The sequence below is a fragment of the Chanos chanos genome, chromosome 3, assembly GCF_902362185.1.
Source record: "Chanos chanos chromosome 3, fChaCha1.1, whole genome shotgun sequence".
Lineage (NCBI taxonomy): Eukaryota > Metazoa > Chordata > Actinopteri > Gonorynchiformes > Chanidae > Chanos > Chanos chanos.
Window position 1 is genome coordinate 29,457,501 of NC_044497.1, and position 9,284 is coordinate 29,466,784.

Sequence of the window (9,284 nt, forward strand, 5' to 3'; positions counted from 1 at the left end):
TGGAGAGAAGGCACCTTGCAACAGCTGGTCTCAATTATCCAGGCAGGGGCCAGGGGGTGCGGGGGGCCGTGGGGGCATGGAGGAGGGGGGCTGAGACCACTGGCGCCAGGAGAGGAGCAACAGGTCAGGGAGGATGAAGATTATAAAAATACTAGCAGGCAGTTGGCCCCTGTGGTCAGTGCACAGTGTGTGTGTGTGCGTGTGTGTGAGTGCGTGTAACTGGGGGTAGAAAGCTGGGGTGTGCTGAATCACTGCAACAGGATGTTGAGTGGAAACGGAGGTAGGACTACCATTTACCTCAACTTCCTGCGCAAAATGACCAAATAACAAAAATGTGTGTGTGTGTGTGTGTGTGTGTGTGTGTAAGAGAGAGAAACAGAGAGAGACAGAAATTATTTGTTTCACTTTTATTTATAGGAATTACATACTATATATTCACCCACCCATTAGTGTAAGAGGATAAAGAAGATATCATGAATATGACAGAGAGAGTGATAGACAATGTTAACTAAAGACAATAACCCCATCACCACAGTAAGCTTCATACACACCCCTCATTAGAATACTGAAGTTCTGTTTGAATGGTACAGTTACAGCAAGTTCAGGAAGGAAAAAACAAAAAGCACTGACATACATCTCTTTCAGGTTATTATATCATGCTAAATTACCACTGAGACTGGAAAATGACTAATTAAAATATTATATGAATGAGTGCAGTAGGGCCACACTTAAATGCATAAAAATCACATTATATCTACTGATTTATTTTGAGAGAAATAGAGAGAAAGAAAGAGAGAGAGAGAGAGAGAGAGAGAAGGCAAAATGCTGGCACAAGACTTGTTCATACTGCAATACAGTCTAGCATTAAGGGGCATGGAAGTCCTGAGGGCAATAATATGAGCACACTGCCATCTAGTGGCAGATGTAAATTTCTCAGACCACAAATATGGTAGGACATGTTTAATTTTCTCTGGTGGTTTAAATGATCAGAACTGGTTCTCATCCATTGTTCTTTAATCTTCATCCATGCAATGACGCACACATGCTTTCTTACAGCGGGGTTCTCCCTGTCAAATGATAGGCATGTTACTTACTTCTATCCACAGTAATTCTTTTGTTCAGACACAACAGAAGCATATAAGTAGAAGATATGTAACTGTGTTTGTGTGTGTGTGTGTGTGTGTGTGTGTGAGTGTGTTTGAGTGTGTGTGTATGTGTGTGTGTGTGTGTTTCTCTCTTTCTCAAAGAATTCAAGCGAGGGAAAGTGGTAGATAGATGTATGTGTGTCAGGCTGAGTGATAAGCAGAATTTAAAATTACCCCTGGCACAAAAGTCTCTGCACCATTTCTGCGCCATTGTTCAAAGTACTTCTTGGATGCCTCAATGCTTTTCTCATCTGTCTTCTTACAATACACCCTGATCAACTGTTCAGCAAACTTCTCTGGCAGGAGTTTGGAGACCTGTTGGAAAAGCACATCACATGACCCTAAAGGCCCAGTCACACAGGTGTTTACTGATATGTTTATCTTTCAAGGGACCCCACCATTTTTTGAAGATGAAAACTGAAAATGAAAGATGTGGTGCGATTTGCAGTTACCTGTTCTTTGGGGATCTTTTCGGCTGTGTTGGGGTTATCTTTTCCGTAGAAGTGAAGATTCTCGATGGGGTTCCTGTCCTTCATACCATAGTCAAAATGAGCTACCTGATGATTAGACATTTCAGGTAAAGTTGTAAAGTATTGGGGTGGTGCTGAAATGAACCATAAAGGACTAAAACCTCGTGTTACACTGTTCAGGGAAAAAAGCTATTGACTTACAATGACGGCAAAGTCCTCAGCTTTCAGCTCCGTGTCTATATTGTCAGGTTTGGAAAGTGCCAAGCTCATTTCCATGTCTGGACAGTATTGCTGTAAGAAGAGAAAGGTGTTTTACCATGGGAAAAGGAAGCAATAAATCTTTTCCCCCGTCATTTCCTAAGCTTTGATGGAAATCATTCATCATGGGTCATTGTTTTCCATTGTATTTTTTCTTCTTTTCAAATTCCCATATAAATCATAGACATGTCTGAAACATGTTATCAAAATGTCCAGGGCCATTTGCCCTCAGTCTTAACCTCCAAAGATGAGCCGTACAGTCAGACAATAATTGATAGCTGGGTTACTCTTAGTAACTATACTCTCCCTGTGCTGACCTGCAAGTCAGAATTTCTTACTTGGGTCTCCCCAACAAATTTGTAGAGTCGTCTGCAGACGATGTTCCGGAGGATGTCTCTTGCTTCCTTCAGCTCCGGAGAGGAGGAGTAAAGGATCTGTTCAAATATGTGATCTGGAAGGGCAATGTTAAAGAGATCCAAAGGTTAAGGATGAGGACCAGGGCTGCAGATGTCACTCTTAGACTGAGGATAACAAAGCAAAGTCAGCAATGCAAAGCAGTGTGTGTCTTCTCTCTCAAACAATAAGAGCACAGCAATGGGAAAACGTACATTGGACGGAACCAGGAGGACATTCTCCAGACTGTGACTGAAATATGGAAACTGGTATGACACCAGTGATTGTTTTGGTGTGTGCCTTTTCTACTCAGTATCTTAAGCTGCTGTACTCTTGTGGATGAATGGCAATGAAAAATTCTTTCAAGTAGCCAAAACACTGAGAGAACATTGCTTATGGACAGATTGTACTGTATCTGACCTGTGAGTTTGGTATAGGCCTCCATGTCATCTTTGGCTTTAGAGATGGAGGACATCTTTCCATCAGTGCCCTCGATCTGAGTGTGGGGATCAGCCTTCACAAAGGCCTCTGCTATCCTAATCCACAGAACAGAAATAAGATTTGTGTCTGAGAGCAGAAATGAGTACATGTTTGCAAAGGAGGAACGGAGGCCAGTTAATCAGAGGACAGTGAAGTTCATGTAAATTCAGTTTTTTGTGTTTGGACTGCTTGAAGATACTGACATGTACTCAATGAGGCTGCTCACTCTGTGCTGGTAGGCTGTACGATGCAGAGACATACGAGTTTCAAACAAATCATATATATTATGTGCCTCCTGTACAAAACAAGAAACAAAATTTTAAAATGCTACAAAGTCGGTCACACTAAATTTAATATTCATATTGAAATTATGGAAATGTAACGGCACAATGATACTTTGAACTTTGATTTTAAAGAATTCAGTTTTGAGTTATTTCATAAAAGTACTAAAAACGATTGTATAATTTTGACTGACCATAGTATTACTGAGTTTTGTCTTTTAGGATGTGAGGCCAATTAAAAAGAGTCAATGCGGGACCTTGTTTCTGGTACAAATCTGTTTCTCGCTGTCCACCTCACAGACACGGGCAAACTTCAGAAAACGGCGATGATCAAAATTGTTCTGGAGACCAAGGTGATAGCAATCTCTGTGCAGAAACACAGGATAAGAGAAACCTAACCCGTCAGCAACCCATAACCAACAAGCAAACCAGGTTGGTCAAACAAGTAATAAACTGTAGTGTCAAAGGATAAAGGTCAAGTACATGTGCTTCACCGACAAAACTAGAATTTCAGTTAAGCCTCCTAAAGTAGTCAGAGACTAAGTGATAATAATGAAATATGAGTGTCACCTACAAAATGTTAAGCACTAAATGATGAGTACATGCTTTATTAACACTTAACATCAAAGGATGATACTGAAAATAAATTAAAATCCTACCTAGCAAAATAGTCCCATTTATCAACATCAATGCCATTTCTCTTATTTGCCACAATCTCATAGAGAAAGGCCTTCTCCTTAGGTCTTCCTGTGAGAGGTGGCTAGGGAAATGACATAGTAATAATTATGTTATAATATTTAAGTCAAACAAACGCCTACATATATGGTCAGATAATGTAAAGATTAAAGAATGCCGTGTTTGGTGCAGTTTAGCTCAACCGACTTCGTTCGCTAATCTCACTTTTGGGTGAATCTGTTCCCTAATGAATTTAAGATCTTCAGGCAGTTTCAAGCCATATTTCTTCATCTCAGGCTCTAGATTGTTCTCCTTGACGATTGTGGTTAAACATCTCCACTGAGGCCTCCTCATGCTACAAGAAATAGACAGAGCATTACTGCAGGACCATTATGGAACAAGGGGGTGAAAAACAGGGTATACGGTTGTTGTGTACCTTCCACTTGGTGCCAGGATCAACTTTAGGGATAAACATCTTGTCATATAAATGAGAGAATGGGCCATGTCCTGAAAGAAAAATGAGTCTAAATAGTCTACTCTGCCAACAATTACAAATTTGAACACAGCATAATGTTCTGTACAAAAACTGCAAGCTCAGAACCGCATAGAGCTGGCACTGCAAAGGATCAGAGCTTGCTTAAGCAGACAATAAGCAAACAAACAAGCAAAACAAACTAAAATGAATTTTTACTATAACTGACTGACTGGTCATCATAGCTATAAGAAACAAGCTAACATAATTAATTAACTAATGGCCAGTAAATTGATTATAGCTCACATTCGTAAGTATCCTGCATATAATGTTCCTAATTAGAAAAATATGACTTTGATTGCCCAGTTTTCTATCAAATATTTGAGGTCAAGCAGTGTTTATTTATTTAGACAACTTTAAGGCACTTACCTAAGTCATGGCACAGTCCAGCAATTTGAACACACAGAATGTCTTGTTTGTCTATTCTCAGGTCTGGTTGCTTCACACTCAGCATCCTGGCCAACTCACCTGCGAGGTGACAAACCCTTTCCAACATAATCCACAGGTCTGATTAGCATATTAATATGGCGGTCAGGCATAACCTTTAAATCGTTCTCAAAATATTTAAAAAATATTAAATAACTTGTACATAACAATGTATATTTTATTGGCACAATGTACATAACAATGTATATTTTTCACCAGTAGCTGCATGAAGAAAACCTATACACCAACAAACTATTGCTATAAGTTAAGAGAAAAACTCACAGCAGTAACATGGCATTTCATAATTAATCTTTAAAGAAAAAATACTGTCATTCAGTATGGATTAAAAAAAGGAAAGATTTTGGATGCCTGTGCTGTTTGGCAGCACATGTCTTACATTTGAACCACTATTTAAAAGTCGCCATCTTTGCAGTTCTTTGGCCTCCTGAACACATTTGAAGCTTCAAGTTAATCTGCCTCGCAGACTTACCCAATTGAATGTTCAAAGCGGTTGTGAGATGCTCCAGGATACACCCAGTAAACACCTCCCAGCTGTTTGATATGTCGAAGCCTCTGGAACTGGGGTGTGTCTATGATCCGGACCAGCAGAGGGTGTAGTTCAATGTGTCCATGAATGGGATCATTGATAACCTGAAATATTAAAGTTAGACATCCATCAAAAAGAAGTAATGATGGAAAGGTTCAGTTCACCTCTATATTACAAATTGAAGAAGGAGTAAAAAAAAAAGCTCGTTCTCATATCTCATCATTTTTTTGATAGAAGCAACATGCATTTAAACTGTGTAATGGGATTTGAGTGAGACATGGGTTCGTTTGACACTGACATGCTTTCACGTGAAGTGTGTGAAACTGATCTGGATTTTGAAGCCTATGAAAAATTTTTGAAACTTGTACTTAGCTTTTACGATATGCTGCAGGGGATCCTGTACTCACACTATATCTATAAAAATATCTATATCTATAAAAATTTTAAATGCTTTTGCTGTGATGTAACTCAAAATAGATAAAAAAAACAAACAAACAGGCATTCTATTCACCTGTTTACAGTCATTTAAGTCTTGATCTAATAAAAGCTTATTCTGCCTTGGACTTTTAAATCTTATCCAGTTCAATCAATGCTTTATCATCCGCATTTGGCATCCCACAGATTAAAACAATATGCAAGCATTTTTTCATTTGGACTAAAGAGTACAAAGCAGATATCTGACCCTATAAGAAGCCAATATCTGACCCCAAAAGATATGAATATCTGACACTATAAGAAAGAAGCACCCAGTATCGTAGCTGTGGAATATGACACTGTTATAACCTGGTGAATTTTATGAAGCCAGGATGGCCACTATCCAAATGTGCAGGAATAATAACACAGCTGTGTGTCATGACACTGACTTACCTTTGTACTAAGTTCAGCTGTGCCATCTGATGCCATGGTCAAGTATAAACAGTAAATTTACATTTAAAATGAAGTTCACATGTCCTCAAGGGTTTCTCTGGTTTAGTCTGTGGTCCTCAGGGATTTCTGGTCTGGTCTGTTCTGCTTAGTGATTTGAGCAAAACTCCAGACACACTTTTCATAGTGGTGTAAGATGAAACAAGCTCAGCACTGTACAGCTTACATATATAGCAGAGGATCTAGAGGAGGAGTTAATGTCTCTCAAGGATCAAAACACAGCAGTAAATGGTTTGTTTGTTTATTTCACTCCAAGGTGATCGTATAGGGATCCCATATAATCAAATAATACATATTCATCTGCCTCTCATTTGCATCAGGTGGTGCAGGCATTGACAATGACCAGAAATGAAGTCAACTGCTTCTCCTGCCCACCTTCCCATTGAAGGTTTGTCAAGATTGCTTAGACCTCTGGTCCAAGCCACAGAAAGAAAAACCATCAGTGTAGCACACTTAGATGAGAAGCAGCTCACAAGCATGTCATTCCAGAGGTTTGCTAAGCTATGGCCACATCACAAGTGTTCACAGGCTTACAGACTGATTAATTTAGTAGAGTGAGAGATGGTCATGTCACCACACTGAAAACCCTCACTAACTCTCTCCCACTTACATCAGAAGAAAAAAATGACCAACTCATGACTCATTTTGTAATGTGGGGTATATTTCACATCACCAAAAAAGTACAAGAACAATGTTCTTTCTCAGTAGAACAATAAGTGGTTCAAGTTAGTATATTCCTTTAGTATAACATACCTACTAGTTGAAAGCTTAAATATTAACAACATTTCTTTTTTTTTTAAGGGAAAGGATGTTTATTATTACTATTTAGTATTACTATTGTTTATTATTTATAACTACCATTGTTTATTTATTACTCTTTAAAACAAGTGGACTATTTAAAAATGTGTTGATGAGGGAGAAATGGAAAGTGTGCTCATATGAATAATGTGTGTTGTGACATCTGTAGACTGATAATGATAATGATGTGATAATGATGACTGATGATGTAGACCACTGGGTAACTTAGTTGACTAGTAACATAGTTGACAATTTCCCTATTTGAACCCAAAATTTCAATGGTAGGCCTTGCCTGGCTGACCACATGTCGTTTTATTGAACAGGTTAATATCAAATTTGAACATATAATTGAATTAAAATCATTAAAAAATTGTAAACAATAACAATGTACATACCATAGTTTACAGTCAATTAATATACTCATTGACAAGGTACTATTCTAGATAATATATATATATATATATATATACATATATATATATATATAAAAAGAGAGCATAGTGATCACAGTGTGTTCAACATGTCTGCCACAGAGGAAAATGACATCATATGATGCTGGTCACATGGCATTGGCACAAACCACTTCTGAGTTGCAGGGTGGAGTTCTGTTAGTAACATAGTTTACAGAACTTTTGCGGACATGAATGAATTAAGATATTTAAATTATTTAAATGAGATAATCAATTTAAAAATTTTATTTTTCTATAGTATGTACGTTTTTGAAATAAATGAAAAATAGTTGTTGTTTACTTTAATGGTTTTTATTCATTATGTTTAAACCAAGACACCCTCAATTGAAAAACGGACATAGGAAAAACTGTCAATTTAGGAACATCATGCCAAATTTCAAGCTAAATGAAGCATAGGATACACTATGTTTGTCTGATATTCTAACATGTTATCCATTAATACGTAAAATATGATATTCTTGAAGAAAATAGTTAGAATAAGTATAATTATCATCAGTGGACATGGAGTGTGCCCCAAATTATAGAATGACTCTCATGCAGCTCATGACAAAGCAAACAGATCTGAATCCCAGCAAAATCAACACCAGAACCTCAGTGGGTCATATGTCGCAACCTCCGAGATTATGGATCGCGGCTGCAAATAGATATGTCCTGAGAAAGCAGAGTTCACCAATGTGCCATGATTTAAAAACATTAACCTTTCAAATGACCGCGGACTGCGTTTCATTTTTTATTCCAGATTAGAATAAGCGTAAATGTGTCTCTGAATTGTGTATGTAGCCGATGTGTAAATATGATAGGTTTTTTTTAAATTTCACCAATAATCCATTTTCAGTTTCTGTATGCACTTTGTTGTTTTTCTGTATACGCGTGCTTATGTATGTGTTTTTCCTTTGGGGAGCTTTTATTTTATTTATTGTACTTTTGTTGTGTGACCTCTGACATCTTGTGACATTTGTAAATTCGCGGGTTTCTCCTCAGTCGACTGGACGCTGTAATGAGGAGAGGTAGGTTTACACTGATACTCATGCTGATAGTATGGTAAAGCGGGGGTATAAATACTAAATAGAGGCGAGAATCTTACCCTGAACATGTCACATATGCTGCTTTTTTGTTGATGTAATATTTATTTCGTGTGCATGTGCATTTTCTTTATTATTTATCGTGTACATTACTTTTGCATAGAATGCTAGTTGCCGGTCTCGGGCCAGGCTAGCGGAACGCGTGTTTGGTCTACCATGTGGTTTAATTTTCTGTTTCGCTCCTTTGTTAGAGATACATGAATGTAGACGATCGCATGAAGTTTTGTACTGCTGTTTTTGTGTGTCACACAGGTATGTAAACTCCCCCTTTTTTGTTATTTTGTCATGTAAATTTGTTTTGTGTGATTAATCTTGTTCCGCATAAGCATAGTGTATATTTTGTTATAATCTCGTATTCCCGTTTAAGTTTAATACTAGCTCTTAGCATTTAAAAGAAAAGTTTGCGGGCTGCTCCTCAGTCGACTGGACGCTGTAATGAGGAGAGAAATACATGAATGTAGAGATCGCATGAAGTTTTGTACTGCTGTTTTTGTGTGTCACACAGTCGGCTGGACGCTGTCAAAAAAAAGGAAAGAATAAATCCTGCCCCTTGGTTCATCAACCGGAGATTGTCATCTTATTATACGCATTACACAACACAACGCAGAATTCTAGCGGTGTCAGACCAGACCGGTCACATGTACACTTTAAAAACCAAATCTGTGTAAGCATTCTGAATCGGGAACGTTAAACATGATGTGGAAGCAGTCTAAAATCGCAGAATAGCATTCTTTTCAGCATGTTTAACTCTTACATCCTTTTCCAGGTGTGTTTTCTCAGAGCACCCCATCGTGAGGCACCCA

At 38.0% G+C, this 9,284-nt stretch overlaps 1 pseudogene; it reads right to left on the reverse strand.

The window, feature by feature from the left end:
• The window catches only part of LOC115806856 (deoxynucleoside triphosphate triphosphohydrolase SAMHD1-like), a 10,361-nt pseudogene extending 4,251 nt beyond the window's left edge, over positions 1-6,110 (reverse strand).
• Between the last annotated feature and the right edge of the window lie 3,174 nt (positions 6,111-9,284).